General features: G+C 48.1%; 2 protein-coding genes across 3 annotated transcripts in view; one reads left to right on the forward strand and one right to left on the reverse strand.

Annotated features, from left to right (window-relative positions):
• Nucleotides 1-22,704, forward strand: part of LOC139250704 (zinc finger protein 432-like) — a 384,699-nt gene that overhangs the window by 89,933 nt on the left and 272,062 nt on the right. The gene's annotated exons all lie outside the window — the stretch shown is intronic.
• Nucleotides 1-22,704, reverse strand: part of LOC139250702 (zinc finger protein 432-like) — a 151,130-nt gene that overhangs the window by 5,518 nt on the left and 122,908 nt on the right. Inside the window, exon 1 of one of the 2 annotated variants that reach the window (XM_070873080.1) lies at nt 19-46. The exons of the other annotated variant lie outside the window; for it this stretch is intronic. The gene's annotated coding sequence lies outside the window, so the exon portion shown is untranslated. Of the gene's footprint in view, nt 1-18; nt 47-22,704 lie in introns of those variants that run through there. 2 annotated transcript variants of the gene reach the window in all.

Raw genomic sequence — 22,704 nt, forward strand, 5'->3', positions numbered from 1 at the left:
CACTTCTGAGGAGCCTACCTAAAACGTGCGTCCTCCGCCATTACCCGCACCGCACATGCTCCAAAGCCCCTCCCCCCCTTCCAGGACCCGCGCCTGCGTACTGAGCTCCTGTAGTCTGGGTGCAGCACATTCTTCCCCGCGGGGCATGCTGGGTACATAAGACCATGAGAAATATAAGCAGGAGTGGGCCACCCGGACCCGCGGGCCTGCTCCCCATTCAATAAGATCATGGCTGATCTGATCATAGAGTCAGCTCCACTTCCCTGCCATCTTCCCAGAGCCCTTTACTCCCTTATCGCTCAAAAATCTGTCCATCTCCAACTTAAATATATTCAATGAACCAGCCGCCACTGCTCTCTGGGGCAGAGAATTCCACAGATTTACAACCCTCTGAGAAAAGAAATTCCTCCTCATCTCAGTTTTAAACGGACTGAGGAGAAAGGCTGCATTTGTGAATAGAACAGGATTTACTGTGATTGCATTGGACACTGAAACATGTTCATTCTGGCAGCTCTTGTTCGTTTCTGATGATCTTAATAGCCCCTATACCTGTACTGGAAATTGACACTCTGTACAAATGTTGAATAAATTATGTGTGTTTCAAACACAGTGTTTCGAATATTTGATTGCTTCCGTGATCACAGGAGACCAATTGATGTTCCATTTTAGTGCTTTTTCTTAATCTAACTTATATCACTTCTCACCTCGTTTGCCTTCTATCATATCAAACCCCAAACTTGTTCTGTTTGAGGTCCTACAAGACGAATTTATGGAGCTAGGAGCTAAATTAAAAAGTAGGACCTCAAAGGTAGTAATCTCAGGATTGCTACCAATGCCATGTGCTGGTCAGAGTAGGAATCACAGGATAGCTCAGAGGAATAAGTGGCTTGAGGAGTGGTGCAGAAGAGAGGGATTCAAATTCCTGGAATATTGGAACCAGTTCTGGGGGAGGTGGGATCAGTACAATTGATCTACACCTGGGAAGGACCGGAACCAATGTCCTTGGGGGAGTGTTTGCTAGTTCTGTTGGGGAGGGGTTAGACTAATATGGCAGGGGGATGGGAACCTATGCAGGGAGAAAGAGGGAAGTAGAATGGGGGCAGAAGCAAACCCATTGTAAATGTCAACAATTGTATTTAAGTGGTGTTCAGAGGGCAGTGTCATTAATTTAGAATTTTTTTTACATCAACAACAATACCAGGAATCAGTGAGTGTAGATGAATGGAGTAGGATGCAGGAGTACAAAGAAGAAAAGTAAAAGTGGAGGGCAGAGAAACCCAAGACAAAAAGCAAAAAGGGCCACACTACAGCAAAATTCTAAAGGGGCAAAGTATGTTAGAAAGACAAGCCTGAAGGCTCTGTGCCTCAATGCGAGGAGTATTCATAATAAGGTGGACAAATTAACTGCACAGATAGCTGTTAACAAATATGATGGAATTGGCATCACGGAGACATGGCTCTAGGGTGATCAAGGCTGGGAACTCAACATTCAGGGGTATTCAACATTCAGGAAGGATAGACAGAATGGAAAAGGAGGTGGGGTGGCGTTTCTGGTTAAAGAGGAAATTAACGCAATAGTAAGGAAGGACATTAGCTTGGATAATGTGGAATCAGTATGGGTGGAGCTACGGAATACCAAAGGGCAGAAAACGCTAGTGGGAGTTATCTACAGACCACCAAACAGTAGTAGTGAGGTTGGGGACAGCACCAAATAAGAAATTAGGGATGCGTGCAATAAAGGTACAGCAGTTATCATGGGAGACTTTAATCTGCATATTGATTGGGCTAACCAACCTGGTAGCAATGCGGTGGAGGCGGATTTCCTGGAGTATTTTATGGATGGTTTTATAGACCAATATGCTGAGGAATTAACTAGAGGGCTGGCCATCCTAGGCTGGGTGATGTGTAATGAGAAAGGAATAATTAGCACTTTTGTTTGCGAGGCCCCTTGGGGAAGAATGACTATAACATGGTAGAATTCTTTATTAAGATGGAAAGTGACACAGTTAATTCAGAGACTAGAGTCCTGAACTTAAGGAAAGGTAACTTCGATGGTGTGAGACATGAATTGGCTAGAATAGACTGGTGAATGATACTTAAAGGGTTGATGGTGGCTTGGCAATGGCAAACATTTAAAGATCACATTGATGAACTTCAACAATTGTACATCCCTGTCTGGAGTAAAAATAAAACGGGGAAGGTGGCTCAACCGTGGCTAACAAGGGAAATTAAGTATAATGTTCAATCCAAGGAGGAGGCATATCAACTGGTCAGATCAAGCAGCAAATCTGAGGACTGGGAGAATTTTATAATTCAGCAGAGGAGGACAAAGGGTTTAATTAGGAGACGGAAAATAGAGTTTGAGAGGAAGCTTGCTGGGAACATAAAAACCGGCTGCAAAAGCTTCTATAGATATGTGAAGAGAAAAAGATTAGTGAAGACAAACATAGGTCCCTTGCAGTCAGATTCAGGTGAATTTATAATGGGGAACAAAGAAATGGCAGACCAGTTGAACAAATAGTTTGGTTCTGTCTTCATGAAGAGAGACACCAATAACCTTCCGGAAATACTAGTGGACTGAGGGTCTAGTGAGAAGGAGGACCTGATGGAAATCTTTATTAGACGGAAAATTGTGTTACGGAAATTTATGGGATTGAAGGCCGATAAATCCCGAGGGCATGATAGTCTGCATCCCAGAGTACTTAAGGAAGTGGCCCTAGAAATAGTGGATGCATTGGTGATCATTTTCCAACAGTCTATCGATCCTGGATCAGTTCCTATGGGCTGGAGGGTTGCTAATGTAACACCACTTTTTAAAAAAGGCGGGAGAGAGAAAACGGGTAATTATAGACCAGTTAGCCTGACATCAGTAGTGGGAAAAATGTTGGAATTAATTATTAAAGATGACATAACAGCGCATTTGGAAAGCAGTGAAAGGGTCAGTTCAAGTCAGCATGGATTTATGAAAGGGAAAACATGCTTGACAAATCTTCTAGAATTTTTTGAGGATGTAACTAGTAAAGTGGGCAAGGGAGAACCAGTGGATGTGGTGTATTTGGACTCTCAAAAGATTTTTGATACGGTCCCACATAAGAGATTGGTGTGCAAAATCAAAGCACCTGGTATTGGGGGTAATGTACTGACGTGGATGGAGAACTGGTTGGCAGACCGGAAGGAGAGAGTTGGGATAAACGAGTCCTTTTCAGAATGGCAGGCAGTGACTAGTGGGGTGCCGCAGGACTCAATGCTGGGACGCCAGTTATTTACAAGATACATTAATGATTTAGATGAAGGAATTGAGTGTAATATCTCCAAGTTTGCAGATGACACTAAGCTGGGTGGCGGTGTGAGCTGTGAGGAGGACGCTAAGAGGCTGCAGGGTGACTTGGGCAGGTTAGGTGAGTGGGCAAACTCATGGCAAATGCAGTATAATGTGGATAAATGTGAGCTAATCCACTTTGGTGGAAAAAACATGAAGGCAGAATATTATCTGAATGGTGGCAGATTAGGAAAGGGTAGGTGCAACGAGACCTGGATATCATGCTACATCAGTCATTGAAAGTTGGCATGCAGGTACAGCAGGTGGTGAAGAAGGCAAATGGTATGTGGGCGTTCATAGCTAGCGGATTTCAGTATAGGAGCAGGGAGGTCTGACTGCAGTTGTACAGGGCCTTAGTGAGGCCTCACCTGGAATATTGTGTTCAGTTTTGGTCTCTGAATCTGAGGAAGGACGTTCTTGCTATTGAGGGAGTGCAGCAAAGGTTCACCAGACTGATTCCCGGGATGGCAGGACTGACATATGAGGAGAGACTGGATTGACTGGGCCTTAATTCGCTGGAGTTTAGAAGGATGAGAGGGGATCTCATAGAAACATATAAAATTCTGACGGGACTGGACAGGTTATATGCAGGAAGAATGTTCCCGATGTCGGGGAAGTCAGGAACCAGGGGACTTTATCTAAGGATAAGGGGTAAGCCATTTAGGACTGAGATGAGAAGAAACTTCTTCACTCAGAGAGTTGTTAACCTGTGGAATTCCCTCCCGCAGTGAGTTGTTGATGCCAGTTCATTGGATATATTCAAGAGGGAGTTAGATATGGCTCTTATGGCTGAAGGGATCAAGCGGTATGGAGAGAAAGCAGGAAAGAGGTACTGAGGGAATGATCAGCCATGATCTTATTGAATGGTGGTGCAGTCAGAATCAGGGGAAGTCATAACAGGGAACAAAGAAATAGCAGACCAATTGAACAAGTACTTTGGTTCGGTATTCACTCAGGAGGACACAAACAACCTACCAGATATAAAGGGGGAGGTGCAATGAGACCTGGGTGTCATGGTACATCAGTCATTGAAGGTTGACATGCAGGTGCAGCAGGCAGTTAAGAAAGCAAATGGCATGTTGGCCTTCATAGCGAGGGGATTTGAGTACAGGGGCAGGGAGGTGTTACTACAGTTGTACAGGGCGTTGGTGAGGCCACACCTGGAGTATTGTGTACAGTTTCGGTCTCCTATCTTGAGGAAGGACATTCTTACTATTGAGGGAGTGCAGCGAAGGTTCACCAGACTGATTCCCGGGACGGCAGGACTGACATATCAAGAAAGACTGGAACAACTGGGCTTGTATTCACTGGAGTTCAAAAGAATGAGAGGGGATCTCATAGAAACGTTTAATATTCTGATGGGTTTAGACAGGTTAGATGCAGGAAGAATGTTCCCAATGTTGGGGAAGTCCAGAATCGGGGTCACAGTCTAAGGATAAGGGGTAAGCCATTTAGGACCGAGATGAGGAGAAACTTCTTCACCCAGAGAGTGGTGAACCTGTGGAATTCTCTACCACAGAAAGTTGTTGAGGCCAATTCACTAAATATATTCAAAAAGGAGTTAGGTGAAGTCCTGACTACTCGGGGGATCAAGGAGTATGGCGAAAAAGCAGGAATGGGGTACTGAAGTTGCATGTTCAGCCATGAACTCATTGAATGGCGGTGCAGGCTAGAAGGGCCGAATGGCCTACTCCTGCATCTATTTTCTATGTTTATATGGGTCAGAGGGTCTCGTGAGAAGGAGGAACTGATGGAAATCCTTATTAGTCGGGAAATTGTGTTGGGCAAATTGATGGGATTGAATGCCGATAAATCCCCAGGGCCTGATGGACTGCATCCCAGAGTACTTAAGGGGGTGACCTTGGAAATAGCGGATGCATTGACAGTCATTTTCCAACATTCCATAGACTCTGGATCAGTTCCTATGGAGTGGAGGGTAGCTAATGTAACACCACTTTTTAAAAAAGGAGGAGAGAAAAAACAGTGAATTCTAGACCGGTCAGCCTGACATCAGTAGTGGGTAAAATGATGGAATCAATTATTAAGGATGTTATATCTGCGCATTTGGAAAGAGGTGACATGATAGGTCCAATCAACATGGATTTGTGAAAGGGAAATCATGTTTGACAAATCTTCTGGAATTTTTTGAGGATGCATCCAGTAGAGTGGACAAGGGAGAACCAGTTGAAGTGGTGTATTTGGACTTTGAGAAGGCTTTCGACAAGGTCCCACACAAGAGATTAAAGTGCAAAGTTAAAGCACATGGGATTGTGGGTAGTGTGCTGACGTGGATTGAGAACTGGTTGGCAGACAGGAAGCAAAGAGTCGGAGTAAATGGGTACTTTTCAGAATGGCAGGCAGTGACTAGTGGGGTACTGCAAGGTTCTGTGCTGATGCCCCAGCTGTTTACATTGTACATTAATGATTTAGAAGAGGGGATTAAATGTAGTATCTCCAAATTTGCGGATGACACTAAGTTGGGTGGCAGTGTGAGCTGCGAGGAGGATGCTATGAGGCTGCAGAGTGACTTGGATAGGTTAGGTGAGTGGGAAAATGCATGGTAGATGAAGTATAATGTGGATAAATGTGAGGTTATCCATGTTGGTGGTAAAAACAGAGAGACAAACTATTATTTGAATGGTGACAGATTAGGAAAAGGGGAGGTGCAACGAGACCTGGGTGTCATGGTACATCAGTCATTGAAGGTTACCATGCAGGTACAGCAGGCGGTTAAGAAAGCAAATGGCATGTAGGCCTTCATAGCGAGGGGATTTGAGTACAGGGGCAGGGAGGTGTTGCTACAGTTGTGCAGGGCCTTGGTGAGGCCACACCTGGAGTATTGTGTACAGTTTCGGTCTCCTCACTTGAGGAAGGACATTCTTGCTCTTGAGTGAGTGCAGCGAAGGTTGACCAGACTGATTCCCGGGATGGCGGGACTGACCTATCAAGAAAGATTGGATCAACTGGGCTTGTATTCACTGGAGTTCAGAAGAATGAGAGGGGACCTCATAGAAACATTTAAAATTCTGACGGGGTTAGACAGGTTAGATGCAGGAAGAATGTTCCCAATGTTGGGGAAGTCCAGAACCAGGGGTCACAGTCTAAGGATAAGAGGTAAGCCATTGAGGACCGAGCTGAGGAGAAACCTCTTCACCCAGAGAGTGGTGAACCTGTGGAATTCTCTACTACAGAAAGTTGTTGAGGGCAATTCACTAAATATATTCAAAAATGAGTTCGATGGAGTCCTTACTACTCGGGGGATCAAGGGGTATGGCAAGAAAGCAGGAATGGGGTACTGAAGTTGCATGTCCAGCCATGAACTAATTGAATGGCGGTGCAGGCTCGAAGGGCCGAATGGCCTACTCCTGCACCTATTTTCTATGTTTTCTATGTTCCTATGTAAGATTTGAAATCCATTACTTTCTGTATCAGTTAACCCGGTTTTGGAACCAAATGAATTTAACAAACTCATCCACACATTTTACACGTGATAGCCGTGAAATATCGTGATATTTGTAATTGTTATTGCCACAAACCCCGTTCGCTAGTCACTGATTCCATCCCTCTCCCCAACTTCTGTCTGACACTGAATCAGACTCTTCGCAAACTTGGTGTCATACTTAACTCTGAAATAAGTTTTTGACCACATATCCACAGCATCACTAAGATTGTCTATTTCCACCTCTGTAACATCACCCGTCTCTGCTCTTGCCTCAGCTCATCCACTGCTGAAGCCCTCATCCATGCCTTTGTTACTTCTGGTCTTGACAATTCCAAAGCACTCCTCCCACATTCTACCCTGCATAAACTAAAGTTGATCCAAAACTCGGCTGCCCGTGTACTATCTCACACCAAGTCCTGCTCACCTATGACCCTTCTGCTCGCTGACCTACACTGGCTTTTGTTAAGCAACGCCTTGAGTTCAAAATGCTAATACTTATTTTCAAATCCCTCCATGGCCTCGCCTCTCCCTAGCTCTGTAAATTCCTCCAGCCCCACATCTGCTCCCCCCACCCCCCACACCCCGGCCAAAAATATATCTGCCTTCCTGAGCATCCCTGATTATAATTGTTCAACCACTGGTGGCTTTGTTGGCTGTGCCTTCTGTTGCCCAGGCCCCAAGTTCTGGAATGCCCAGCTTAAACCTTCCTGTCTAACCCGTGCTGTCCCTGCAGTTTTTGATGTGATCGTGTATAGCAAGCTTTTCTCTGTATCTAGTGGACATAGTCTCAGAAAAAGTGGCCGCCCATTTAAAACTGAGATGTGGAGGAATTTCTTCTCTCAGAGGGTTGTAAATCTGTGAATTTTCTGCCCAAGAGAGCTGTGGAGGCTGGGTCATTGAATATATTTAAGGCGGAGATAGACAGATTTTTGAGCGATAAGTGAGTAAAGGGTTCTGGGGAGTAAGCAGGAAAGTGGAACTGATTCGATGACAAGACCAGCCATGATCTTATTGAATGGGGAGCAGGCTCGGGGTCACAGAAACATAGAAAATAGGTGCAGGAGTAGGCCATTCGGCCCTTCTAGCCTGCACTGCCATTCAATGCGTTCATGGCTGAACATGCAACTTCAGTACCCCATTCCTGCTTTCTCACCAAAACCCTTGATCCCCCTAATAGTAAGGACTACATGTAACTCCTTTTTGAATATATTTAGTGAATTGGCCTCAACAACTTTCTGTGGTAGAGAATTCCACAGGTTCACCACTCTCTGGGTGAAGAAATTTCTCCTCATCTCGGTCCTAAATGGCTTACCCCTTATCCTCAGACTGTGACCCCTGGTTCTGGACTTCACCAACATTGGGAACATTCTTCCTGGATCTAACCTGTCTAAACGTCAGAATTTTAAACGTTTCTATGAGGTCCCCTCTCATTCTTCTGAACTCCAGTGAATACAAGCCCAGTTGATCCAGTCTTTCTTGATAGGTCAGTCCCGCCATCCCGGGAATCAGTCTGGTGAACCTTCGCTGCACTCCCTCAATAGTAAGAATGTCCTTCCTCAGGTTAGGAGACCAAAACTGTACACAATACTCCAGGTGTGGCCTCACCAATGCCCTGTACAACTGTAGCAACACTTCCCTGCCCCTGTACTCAAATCCCCTCGCTATGATGGCCAACATGCCATTTGCTTTCTTAACCGCCTGCTGTACCTGCATGCCAACCTTCAATGACTGATGTACCATGACACCCAGGTCTCGTTGCACCTCCCCTTTTCCTAATCTGTCACCATTCAGATAATAGTCTGTCTCTCTGTTTTTACCACCAAAATGGATAACCTCACATTTATCCACATTATACTTCCTCTGCCATTCATTTGCCCACTCACCTAACCTATCCAAGTCGCTCTGCAGCCTCATAGCATCCTCCTCGCAGCTCACACGGCACCTAACTTAGTGTAATCCGCAAATTTGGAGATACTACATTTAATCCCCTCGTCTAAATCATTAATGTACAGTGTAAACAGCTGGGGCCCCAGCACAGAATCTTGCGGTACCCCACTAGTCACCGCCTGCCATTCTGAAAAGTACCCATTTACTCCTAGTCTTTGCTTCCTGTCTGACAACCAGTTCTCAATCCATGTCAGCACACTACCCCCAATCCCATGTGCTTTAACTTTGCACATTAATCTCCTGTGTGGGACCTTGTCGAAAGCCTTCTGAAAGTCCAAATATACCACATCAACTGGTTCTCCCTTGTCCACTCTACTGGAAACATCCTCAAAAAATTCCAGAAGATTTTTCAAGCATGATTTCCCTTTCACAAATCCATGCTGACTTGGACCTATCACGTCACCGCTTTCCAAATGCGCTGCTATGACATCCTTAATAATTGATTCCATCATCTTACCCACTACCGATGTCAGGCTGACTGGTCTATAATTCCCTGTTGTCTCTCTCCCTCTTTTTTTAAAAAGTGGGGTTACATTGGCTACCCTCTATTCGATAGGAACTGATCCAGAGTCAATGGAATGTTGGAAAATGACTTTCAATGCATCCGCTATTTCCAAGGCCACCTCCTTAAGTACTCTGGGATGCAGTCCATCAGGCCCTGGGGATTTATCGGCCTTCAATCCCATCAATTTCCCCAACACAATTTCCCGACTAATAAGGATTTCCCTCAGTTCCTCCTCCTTACTAGACCCTCTGACCCCTCTTATATCTGGAAAGTTGTTAGTGTCCTCCTTAGTGAATACCGAACCAAAGTACTTGTTCAATTGGTCCACCATTTCTTTGTTTCCCATTATGACTTCCCCTGATTCTGACTGCAGGGGACCTACGTTTGTCTTTACTAACCTTTTTCTCTTTACATATCTATGGAAACTTTTGCAATCCGTCTTAATGTTACCTGCAAGCTTCTTCTCGTACTCCATTTTCCCTGCCCTATTCAAACCCTTTGTCCTCCTCTGCTGAGTTCTAAATTTCTCCCAGTCTCCGGGTTCACTGCTATTTCTGGCCAATTTGTATGCCACTTCCTTGGCTTTAATACTATCCCTGATTTCCCTTGATAGCCACGGTTGATCCACCTTCCCTTTTTTTTTTACGACAGACAGGAATGTACAATTGTTGTAGTTCACCCATGTGGTCTCTAAATGTCTGCCATTGCCCATCCACAGTCAACCCCTTCAGCATCATTCGCCAATCAATCCTAGCCAATTCACGCCTCATACCTTCAAAGTTACCCTTCTTTAAGTTCTGGACCATGGTCTCTGAATTAACTGTTTCATTCTCCATCCTAATGCAGAATTCCACGATATTATGGTCACTCTTCCCCAAGGGGTCTCGCACAACGAGATTGCTAATTAATCCTTTCATTACACAACACCCAGTCTAAGATGGCCTCCCCCCTAGTTAGTTCCTCGACATATTGGTCTCGAAAACCATCCCTTATGCACTCAAGGAAATCCTCCTCCACCGTATTGCTTCCAGTTTGGTTAGCCCAATCTATGTGCATATTAAAGTCACCCATTATAACTGCTGCACCCCTAACTTCCTGTTTGATGCCCTCCCCAACATCACTACTACTGTTTGGAGGTCTGTACAGAACTCCTACTAACGTTTTTTGCCCTTTGGTGTTCTGCAGCTCTACCCATATAGATTCCACATCATCCAAGCTAATGTCCATTCTAACTATTGCATTAATCTCCTCTTTAACCAGCAATGCTACCCCACCTCCTTTTCCTTTTATTCTATCCTTCCTGAATGTTGAATACCCCTGGATGTTGAGTTCCCAGCCCTGATCATCCTGGAGCCATGTCTCCGTAATCCCAATCACATCATATTTGTTAACATCTATTTGCACAGTTAATTTATCCACCTTATTATGGATACTCCTTGCATTAAGACACAAAGCCTTCAGGCTTGTTTTTTTAACACCCTTTGTCCTTTTAGAATTTTGCTGTACAGTGGCCCTTTTTGTTCTTTGTCTTGGATTTCTCTGCTCTCCACTTTTCCTCATCTCCTTTCTGTCTTTTGCTTTTGTCTCCTTTTTGTTTCCCTCTGTCTCCCTGCATTGGTTCCCATCCCCCTGCCATAATAGTTTAACTCCTCCCCAACAGCACTAGCAAACACTCCCCCTAGGACATTGGTTCCGGTCCTGCCCAGGTGCAGACCGTCCGGTTTGTACTGGTCCCACCTCCCCCAGAACCGGTTCCAATGTCCCGGGAATTTGAATCCCTCCCTGCTGCACCACTGCTCAAGCCACGTATTCATCTACGCTATGCTGCAATTCCTACTCTGACTAGCACGTGGCACTGGTAGCAATCCCGAGATTACTACTTTTGAGGTCCTACTTCTTAATTTAGCTCCTAGCTCCTTAAATTCGTTTCGTAGGACCTCATCCCTTTTTTTACCTATGTCCTTGGTACCAATGTGCACCACGTCAACTGGCTGTTCACCCTCCCTTTTTAGAATGTCCTGCACCCGCTCAGAGACATGCTTGACCCTTGCACCAGGGAGGCAACATACTATCCTGGAGTCTTGGTTGTGGCCGCAGAAACGCCTATCTATTCCCCTTACAATTAAATCCGGGTGGCCCACTCCCGCTCCTATTTCTCATGGTCTCCACCCACCGAGCCTTTTTTTTTCCTTGTCTCTAGTGCCCACTGATCATTATCCCACCACTCACACACTATCCTGACTAATGTTGTTCTAACTCCTGCCAGTATCTTCTGAATTCGGCCCATCCTCCCTTTTGTCTCTCTAATCTCTCCTGCCTTCCCCCCATCACAGACCTTCCCTGTTGTCTTTTCTCCCCCTCCCCCTTTCAGTGCTCCTTCAGGATCTGTTCTTTCCCAGCACTCTCCAGTTGTGACGGAGGGCCGCGGCCCCGCCCCCTCTGACGCTGCCCACAGATGCTGCCTGAGCCGTGGACACTTCCAGCATCTTCTGTTTGTGTCGCCAGAGACACTTTCCCTTCAGCACCGCGCGCCCTGGATTGTTCGCCGATTGATTGATTGGTGCCTCGGCCCCTCCTCCCCGCCGCTGATTGGCGCGGTGCAGCGCGCGCTGGGTGGGCTGGTGCGCCGCGCCGCCTCGCCATTGGCTGCGGGCTGAGTGCTGCACGTGGGCGGTTTGTTGGCGGGCTACGCTCGCGGCCTTTGAGCTCGGGGGCCCGGGTGAGGCGGGGCGGTGTTGTGCGCAGGCGCGAGGCCAGCCTATTGGCCGCGGACGGACGGACGATGTTTCGCCGCCGTCGCGGAGGATGGAGGAGCAGCCCGAGCAGCGCGCCCGGCCTCCCTGCGGACTCACATACTCACGGACACGCGCGGGAAGCGAGATTTGGCCGCCGAGTCGGCGGGTGGCGACTGCGGGGCACCTTCGGGCGCGAACGGGCCTGGGTTACTGTCGGGGATTGCGGGGAGTTCGGCCGCCATCTTTGGGCAGCAAGGGACCGGCCGCGGCTGAGAGCGGGGAGCGACAGGGGCGTGGCTTCCTGGACGTCACAATGCTTTCCATTGTCCCTCTGCAGGGCAGGAGCATGCGGGCGGCCATCTTACTGCAGGGTGGCCATCAGGTGCAGGATGGGGACCAGTGACATGAATACATGAGAACATCAGATTTAGGAGATGAGTCGGCATTTGGTCGCTCGAGCTTGCCGCCATTCAATAAGATGATGGCTGCAGCATCTGGGGTGGTTCTCCTTGGAGCACTGAAGGGGCAGTGCAGGTTAAACAGAGGTGCTCACAATCAGGAAGCTTTAGATTGAGTCAGGGAACAGAGTGGTTCTGCTCACACAATCAGAGAATGGTTACAGCACGGAAAGCCATTAGGCCCGTCGAGACTTTGCCGGCTTCCAACGAGTCCCACCGGCCTGCCCTTTCCCCCCAGCCCTGCAAATGTTTTCTTTCAGATACTTATCCAACTCTCTTTTGAAAGCTGTTAGTGAGTCTGCCTCCACTACCCTTTCAGGCCGTGCATTCCGGATCCTAACCACTCGCTGCATAAAAAAGATTTTTCTTACGTCGCCTTTCGTTGTTCTGCCAATTCGCTCATGTACCAGCAGGTTGGATGAATGAGTGAATCCCTTCCCACACACGGGGCAGTTGAACGGCCTCCTTCCGTTGTGACGGCGTCGATGAGTTTCCAGCGCAGAGGGGCAATTGAATCCCTTCCCACAATCCCCACATTTATACGGTTTCTCCGTGGTATGAGTGTCCTTGTGTCTCTCCATGTTGGATGATCAGTTGCAGCCTGGTCCACACACACAACGTGTATGGTTTCTCCCTGCTGTGAATGGTGCGATGTTTTTTCAGGCTGTGTAACTGGTTAAAGCTCTTTTCACAGGCAGTGCACTGGAACACTCTCACTCGTGTGTGTGTGTCTCATTCATCACACCTGCTGGTAAACGAGCGAATTCACACTAGAGATAAGCTGTTCAACTGTCCTGTGTGTCGATTTTTTGTGTGCCTTACCCACAGACTACCAAAGAGTGCACCATCGGAGCAGGCTGGGGAGCGGAAGGAGCAGCATGGCGGCCTGGCCCAGCAGTCTGCGCGGCCCCTGGCCTGGGAACACCATTGGAGCAGGCCGGGCAGCAGAAAGAGAAGTATGGCAGCCTAGCCCAGCAGACTGAGCGGCACCCGGCCTACAAGCACTATCGGAGCAGGCCAGCGAGCGGACGCAGCAGCGTGGCGGCCTAGACCAGCAGTCTGAGGGACCCCCAGATTGCGACCACCATTGAAACAGGCCAGGGAGTGGAAGGAGCAGCGTGGCAGCCTGGCCCAGCAGGCTGAGTGGCCCCCGGCCTGCGAGCACCATTGGAGCCAGCCAGGGAGCGGAAGGAGCACCGTGACGGCATTTCACTCCAGGGAGCAGCACGTGCTGCAGCAGGAGAGCAATGGCAGTGAAAAGGGACGTCGCCAGGGTCCAGGTCAGTGATTGGAGCGTGGGCAGGTACAGCAGGAGCGGCGAGGTTGGAGCAAAGGAGCGGCGAGAGATTGTAGAGGGACGTAATCGGGGCCCAGGAGAGGCGCAAGTTCAGGGCCTAGAAGAGGCGAGGACCCAGGTGCAGCATGGACCAGTCCACACTGCGATTTGTGTGCACACTAGGTCCGTGCAGCAGAACTGGTCTCCAATCGTCTTGATTAATCCTTGCCACTGGACCAAGACCTAGCTCTGTCAAGGCCGTGTGGTGGCTGGCATGCAACGGTCACCACACGTTAAAAATTCCACGTACAGGCATCTTCCAGCCTTCAAGATTTAGTTTGGACCTGGAATTTTAGGTCCTTCATTGAAACACGTGTGAACTTTTTAACATGGAAGCAAGTCATCCCCGATTCGAGGGACTGCCTATGATGATGATGATCTTCTGCCAATCACCATAAATCTGTCTCCTCTGGTTCTCAACCCTTCTGCCAGCGGGAACAGTATCTCTCTATCTAATCTGTCTGGACCACTCATGATTTGGAACACCTCTATCAACTCTGCTCTCAACCTTCTCTGCTCAAAGGGGAACAACCCCAGCTTCTCCAGTCTATCCACATAACTGAAATCCCTCATCTCATGAATCATTCTTGTAAATCTTTTCTGCACCCTCTCGAAGGCCATCACATCCTAATGTGCAGTGCCCAGAATTGGACACAATGCTCCAGTTGAGGCTGAACCAGTTTTACAAAGGTTCATCATAACCTCCTTGCTTTTGTACGCCACGCCTCTATGATGCCCAGGACACTGTAAGCATTTTTAACTGCTTTCTCAACCTGTCCTGCCACCTTCAGTGATTAGTGCATGTAAACCCGCTGTTCTCACTGTTCATGCAGCCCCTTTAGGATTGTATCCTTTAGTTTATCTTGCCGCTCCTCGTTCATTTATTCATACTTCTCTAATTTTATTTCTTAGCTCAGATTCACGGCCTCAATTTATTACTTCCTCTGAGCCCCTCAACTTAATCTGGCAGCATAATGTTGGCGAGTAGTGATTGATTACCCTGGGAACCAACAGGAAGAGAGCTCAGAGATCGGTGGTGTTATGCTCATAATAAAGTAATGCAACTGAGCACTGTAGAAAATGAGTAATTGTGACGTTAGCTCCTTTATTCAGACTCCAGCGTGGGAGGCCTGCTTATATACAGTGCTCCCAAGGGATGTTGGGATCCAACAGGTAAGCCCTCTGATGGCAGTATTATACAGGTAGCGTGGGGTTGCAAACATGATATCACTCCCTCCCAAAGGCAATAGTACTCTTATTTACAGGGTGGGACGATTTGGGGCTTTTCACTCCCTTGTCGATCGTCTCGGTACAAATGCGGGTGTGGGTGAGTTGGTTGGTTCTTCACTGGGCTGCTGGACAGCTGGCCTTTCCGGGCTGCTGGGGATGGTGAGTTCAGTTTCGTGGTCAACCGTGATGTTGGTTGCCACTTGTGTATATGTTGGAGGGTCGAAGTTGGTGATGTCCTCATTGGGTTGCTCGTGGCTGTTTGTGAATCGCAGTTGGGTTTGGTCCAAATGCTTTCTGCACATTAGTCCATTGGCAAGTTTGACCTGAAACACCTGACTCCCTGCTTTGGCTATGACAGTGCCAGCAAACCATTTGGAACCATGTCCATAATTGAGTACAAATACAGGGTCATTGACTTTAATATCGCGTGACACATTTGCATGATCATGGTACATGTTTTGTTGATGCCACCTATCCTCGACGTGATCATGGAGATCAGGGTGGACAAGAGAGAGCCTTGTTTTGAGCGCCCTTTTCATGAGCAGCTTGGCTGGGGGAACCCCGGTGAGCGAGTGGGGTCTGGTGCGGTAGCTGAGCAGGACTCGGGACAGGCGGGTCTGCAGGGAGCCTTCCGACATGCATTTCAAGCTTTGCTTGATGGTCTGGACTGCCCGTTCTGCCTGACCGTTGGATGTGGGCTTGAACGGGACAGATGTGATGTGCTTGATCCCATTGCGGGTCATGAATTCCTTGAATTCAGCATTGGTGAAGTACGGCCCATTGTTGCTGACAAGGAAATCGGGCAGGCCGTGCATGGCAAACATGACTTTTAGGCTTTCGATGGATGGGCTTACAGACATTATTACACATTCAATCCATTTTAAATAAACATCCACAACAACCAAAAACATTTTGCCTCGGATCGGGCCCGCAAAGTCAACATGGATCCTCGGCCATGGTTTGGAGGGCCATGACCACAAATTTAGCGGTGCCTCTCTGGGTGCATTGCTCAGTTGAGAGCAACTGTTGCATTGGTGCACGTACGACTCTAAGTCTGCGTCGATGCCGGGCCACCACACATGGGCTCTAGCTATAGCTTTCTTCATTACTATGCCTGGGTGGGTATTGTGTCGGTCGCGTATGAACATTTCCCTGCCTTTCTTAGGCAAAACCACGCGATTACCTCACAAAAGACAGTCCACCTGTATGGACATTTCGTCTTTGCACCGCTGGAACGACTTGATCACTTCACGCATCTCTGCTGGGACGCTGGACCAGCTCCCATGGAGGATACAGTTTTTTTTACAAGGGACAGTAAAGGATCCTGGCTGGTCCAGGTCCTGATCTGGCAGGCCGTAACGGGTGACTTTTCATTTTCGAATGCATTCATCACCAAGAGCAAGTCTGCAGGCTGGGCAATGGTAGCCGACTGAGAGCATCAGCACAGTTCTCTGTGCCTGGTCTGTGGTGGATTACAAAGTTGTATGCAGCCAGCGTGAGTGCCCATCTTTGGATGCGGGCAGAGGCATTGATATTAATCCCTTTGCTCTCTGAGAATAGTGATATGAGTGGCGTTTGGTCAGTTTCTAGATCAAACTTGCGACCAAACAGATACTGGTGCATTTTTTTCACCCCATAAGTGCATGCCAGAGCTTCTTTTTCAATCATGCTATAGGCCCTTTCGGCCTTGGACAAACTTCTGGAAGCATCGGCGACCGGTTGCAATGTTCCCGATTCATCAGCTTGTTGTATCACACACCCAACCATGTATGAAGGTGCATCACAAGCTAGCACTAAACATTTACATGGGTTATACAGAACAAGCAGTTTGTTGGAACATAACAGATTTCTGGCTTTCTCAAAAACAGCCTCTTTTGATCTCCCCCATACCCAGTCATCTCTCTTGCATAGCAGCACATGTAGGGGTTCTAGCAAGGTGCTTAACCCAGGTAGGAAATTACCAAACTAGTTGAGGAGCCTCCGGAACGACCGCAGCTCCGTCATGTTCTGTGGTCTCGGCACGTTCTTGATGGTCTCCGTCTTGGCGTCAGTGGGTCTGATGCCATCTGCAGCAATTCTTCTCCCTAAGATCTCGAACTCTGGTGCCAGGAAAATACACTTCGAGCATTTCAACCTGAGTCCCATGCGATCGAGCTGACTTAGAACCTCTTCCAGGTTCTTCAAGTGTTCGATGATCTCCCAACCTGTGACCAGTATGTCATCCTGGAAAACCATGGTGCGCGGAACTTAGCAGACTCTCCACGTTCCTTTGGAAAATTGCCGCGGCTGATAGCATCCCAAACGGGCACCAATTGTAGATGAACAGACCTTTGTGCGTGCTGATGCAGGTGAGGCCTTTCAAAGATTCTGCCAGCTCCTGCGTCATGTAGGCCAAGGTCAGGTCCAACTTGGTGAATGACTTTCCTCCAGCCAGAGTCGCAAATAGGTCGTCTGCCTTGGGTAGCGGGTACTGGAACTGTAGCAAAAAATGGTTAATTGTTACTTTATAGTCCCCACAAATTCTGACCATGCCGTCTTCTTTGAGAACTGGAACAATAGGACTGGCCCACTCGTTGAACTCCACTGACGCGATGATGCCTTCTTGCTGCAGCCTGTCCAGCTCAATTTCCACTTTCTCTCGCATCATATATGGTACCGCCCGTGCCTTGTGATGGATGGGTTGTGTACCAGGAACCAAGTGGATTTGTACCTTTGACCCCGAGAAACTTCCGATGCCAGGCACAAACAATGACGGGAAATTGCTCAGAACCTGGGCACATGAGGCATCGTCAATGGATGGGAATGCTCGGATGCCGTCCCAGTTCCAGCGGATTTTTCTTAGCCAGCTTCTGCCAAACAGTTTGGGGCTATCTCCTGGTACAATCCATAGTGGGAGTTCATGCACTGTTCCATCATAGGATCTTGTACTGCTGAGCTGCCAATTACAGGGATCAGCTCTTTAGTGTAAGTTCTTAGCTTGGTATGAATGGAGCTAAGCTTGGGCCTGTGTGCCTTGTTGCACCACAACCTGTCAAAGGCCTTTTTGCTCATGAGAGACTGACTCGCACCCATGTCCAGTTCCACGGATATTGGAATTCCATCCAGTTCGACTTTTAGCATGATTGGTGGGCATTTCGTGGTGAAGGTCTGTACCCCATACACTTCTGCCTCCTCGGTTCGAGTCTGTAGTTCAGCCTGCTCCGCCATGGATCTGTTCTCTTCTGCAACGTGGTGGTTTGCAGAGTTTGCAGCTCGTCTGCACATTCGCTGCAGGGATCTCATTGTTTCACACCCTTTGCACAGATAGTATATGAAGCAGCATTGATGGGCTTGATGATCACTTCCACAGCTCCAACAAGGTGTTAACTGCATCGCATTAATGATTAATGGTGGATTCTGGGTCATCTGAGGTCTTGCAGCTGCCGGCGTGTACGTTCTGCCATATGCATTTCTGCCTAAAAACGGCGTTACTTTGTGTACAGTACTTACCGAAACCTCGTTATGCTGCGAAATTTGTTTGGTGTTATCGCTGGTGGACATAAATGCCTGGGCTATTGTTATGGCTTTGCTCAGATTCGGTGTTTCAACAGTTAATAGTTTGCAAAGGATAACCTCATGGCCAATGCCAAGCATTTGCTCAAGGAATCCATCGAATTCGCAATAGAAATATAGAAACATAGAAAATAGGTTCAGGAGTAGGCTATTCGGCCCTTCAAGCCTGCACCACCATTCAGTAAGATCATGGCTGATCATTTACCTCAGTTCCCCTTTCCTGCTTTCTCTCCATGCCCCTTGATCCCTTTAGCCATAAGGGCCATATCTAACTGCCTCTTGAATATATCCAATGAACTGGCATCAACAAGTCTCTGCGGTCGGGAATTCCACAGGTTAACAACTCTCTGAGTGAAGAAGTTTCTCCTCATCTCAGTCCTAAATGGCTTACCCCTTATCCTTAGACTATGTCTCCCCTGGTTCTGGACTTCCCCAACATCGGGAACATTCTTCCTGCATCTAACCTGTCCAGTCCCGTCAGAATTTTATATGTTTCTATGAGATCCCCCCTCATCCTTCTAAACTCCAGTGAATACAGGCCCAGTCGATCCAGTCTCTCCTCATATGTCAGTCCTGCCACCCCGGGAATCAGTCTGGTGAACCTTCACTGCACTCCCTCAATAGTAAGAACGTCCTTCCTCAGATTAGGAAACCAAAACTGAACACAATATTCCAGGTGAGGCCTCACTAAGACCCTGTACAACTGCAGTAAGACCTCCCTGCTCCTATACTCAAATCCCCTGGTTATGAAGGCCAACATACCATTTATCTTCTTCACCGCCTTTTGCACCTGCATGACAACTTTCATAGACTGATGTACCATAACACCCAGGTCTCGCTGCACCTCCCCTTTTCCTAATCTGCCGTCATTCAGATAATATTCTGCCTTCGTGTTTTTGCCACCAAAGTAGATAACCTCATATTTATCCATATTATACTGCATCTGCCACGCGTTTGCCCACTCACCTGACCTGTCCAAGTCACCATACAGCCTTTTAGTGGTCTTCTCACAGCTCATGTCCTGCAAGGCGCCTTAGTTCGGTGATGTAGCTCGCCACTTCCTGGCCTTCAGACTGCTCACACATATGGAATCGATACCTTGCCATCAGAACGCTTTCCTTCGGATTTAGGTGCTTTCGGAAAAGCGTACACAGTTCTTAATAGGATTTGCTTGTTGGTTTCCCCGGAATGAGAAGATTCTTCATGAGACCATAGGTTGTTGCCCCACAGACAGTGAGGAGGATCGGTCTTCGTTTGGAAGTGTTCTCATCCACTTCCAGCTCATTGACGACAAAGTATTGGTCGAGTTGCTCCATGCAGGCCTCCCAATCGTCCCTTTCTGAGAATTTCTCCAGGATACCAACAGTTCTCTGTATTTTCGCGTGGTTGTTGGTTATCTCGTCGCTATTGTGTTCCTAATACAGATGAGACTGCACACAGGGACGTTAAAGTAACGGTGACCTCAGTCTTTATTAAGACACTCCAGAGTGAGGAACAGGCCTTAGGGGCCGGCTTATATACAGTGCTCCCAAGGGATTCTGGGATCCCTTGGGATGTCAGGGGATGCACTCCCTGGTGACGGAACATGGGAGTGCATGCTTTACAGAGCCACAATATCACTTCCCCTCCAAAGTCAAAGTGAAAACTATTTACAAAGAGAGGCGGTCGGGAGCCTTTCTTTCCCTGGTGGACTGCCTCGGTACAAATGCCTATTCTGGTGTGTTGGCTGTGCCCTCGCTGCGCTGGCGTGTTGTTGGCCCTGCAGGGCTGCTGGGTGAGCCTGGCCTTGCTCGGCTGTTGGGCATGATGGGTTCGATTTCCTGGTCCGGGGTGGTGTCATTGATCCTTTGGGTGTGTGTTGTGGGCTCGAAAAAGGTGGTGTCTGCTGTGGTTTGTTCAGGGCAGTCTGTGAACTACAGCCTCGTTTGGTCCAGGTGCTTTCTGAAAATGTGTCCATTGTCTAGTTTGACTCCAAACACTCTACTCCCTTCTTTAGCTATCACCGTGCCCGCGATCCACTTGGGACCATGTCCATAGTTTAGCACATACACAGAGTCATTCAGATCAATTTCCCATGACACAGTGGCGCCACTATCGTTTACATTTTGTTGCTGCCGCCTGCTCTCTACCTGATCATAAAGGTTGGGGTGAACCGGTGAGAGTCTGGTTTTAAGTGTCCTTTTCATGAGTAGCTCAGCCGGGGTCACCCGTGAGCGAGTGGGGTCTCGTGCGGTAGCTGAGCAATACTCGGGACAGGCGGGTTTGGAGTGAGCCTTCTGTGACTCGTTTAAGGCTCTGTTTGATTGTTTGTATTGCCCCTCTGCCTGCCCATTGGAGGCTGGTTTAAACGGGGCCGAGGTGACATGTTTGATCCCATTGCGGGTCATGAATTCTTTAAATTCGGCACTGGTGAAACATGGCCCATTGTCACTGACCAGTATGTCAGGCAGGCCATGGGTGGCAAACATGGCCCTCAGGCTTTCAATGGTGGTGGTGGTGGCGGTGCTTCCCGACATTATTTCACATTCAATCCATTTTGAAAAAGCATCCACCACCACCAGGAACATTTTACCATGAAACGGGCCCAGATAGTCGACATGGATTCTTGACCATGGTCTGGAGGGCCAGGACCACAAACATAGTAGTGCCTCAACTGAGCACTCACGTGGCATTGCCGTACACAGGACTCTAAATCAGAGTCGATACTGGGCCACCACACGTGGGATCTGGCTATTGCTTTCATCATTACTATACCCGGGTGTGTGCTGTGGAGATCCGAGATGAACGTCTCCCTGCCCTTTTTGGGTAGCACTATGCGGTTACCCCACAACAAGCCGTCTGCCTGAATGGACAACTCGTCCTTTTGCCACTGGAACGGCTTGATTAGCTCTTGCATTTCAACGGGGATGCTGGCCCAGCTCCCATGCAGTACACAGTTTTTTTACTTGGGACAGCAGAGGATCTTGGCTGGTCCAAGTCCTAATCTGGCAGGCTGTGACAGGTGATTTATTATTTTCAAATGCTTTCATGACCATCAACAAGTCTGCGGGCTGTGCCACCATCAACAAGTTTGCAGGCTGCGCCATTTCCACCCCCGTGGTGGACAATGGTAGCTGGCTGAGAGCATCTGCACAGTTCTCGGTGCCTGGCCTGTGACGGATGTTATAGTTATATGCTGATGGTGCGAGTACCCACCTTTGTATGCGGGCTGAGGCATTAATATTTATCCCCTTGTTTTCAGCAAACAGGGATATGAGGGGCTTGTGATCGGTTTCCAGCTCAAATTTGAGGCCAAACAGATATTGATGCATTTTCTTTACCACGAACACACACGCTAATGCCTCTTTCTCAATCATACTGTAGGCCCTCTCGGCCTTAGAAAAGTTCCTGGAGGCATAGGCGACATGTTGCACTTCCCTGCAATGTTATCTTTTTGTAATACACACGCGACTCCGTACGCTGACGCAGCACATGCTAGCACAATTCTTTTACACGGGTTATACAATACAAGCAGCTTGTTGGAGCATAAAATGTTCTGGATTTGTCAAAAGCAATTACTTGTTTTTTCCCCATACCCAGTTCTCACCTTTATGCAATAACACATGTAGGGGCTCTAAGAGGGTGCTTAATCGTGGTAGGAAGTTACCAAAATAGTTGAGGAGTCCCAGGAACGATTGCAGCTCCATGACGTTCTGTGGCCTGGGAGCATTCCTAATAGCCTCTATCTTGGCGTCTGTGGACCGAATGCCGTCCGCTGCGATCTTTCTCCCCAAAAACCCAATTTCTGTTGCCATGAAGATGCATTTCGACCTCTTCAGCTGCAGCCCTATGCGATCCAATCGCTGGAGGACCTCATCCAGGTTTTGTAGGTGCTCGACGGTGTCCCAACCCATGACCAATATGTTGTTCTGAAAAACCACCATGCGTGGTATCGACTTGAGTAGGCTCTCTATGTTTCTGTGGAAGATCGCTGCAGCAGACCGAATTCCAAACGGGTATCTGTTGTAGATGAACAGTCCCTTGTGCGTGTTGATGCAGGTGAGGCCCTTCGAAGACTTCTCCAGCTCCTGCGTCATGTGAGCCGAAGTCAGGTCGAGCTTGGTGAACATCTTGCCTCCTGCCAGCATCGCAAATAGGTTGTCTGCCTTAGGTAGCAGGTATTAGTCCTGTAGCGGGAAAC

This window comes from Pristiophorus japonicus, unplaced genomic scaffold (genome assembly GCF_044704955.1).
Source record: "Pristiophorus japonicus isolate sPriJap1 unplaced genomic scaffold, sPriJap1.hap1 HAP1_SCAFFOLD_416, whole genome shotgun sequence".
Classification (NCBI taxonomy): Eukaryota; Metazoa; Chordata; class Chondrichthyes; family Pristiophoridae; genus Pristiophorus; species Pristiophorus japonicus.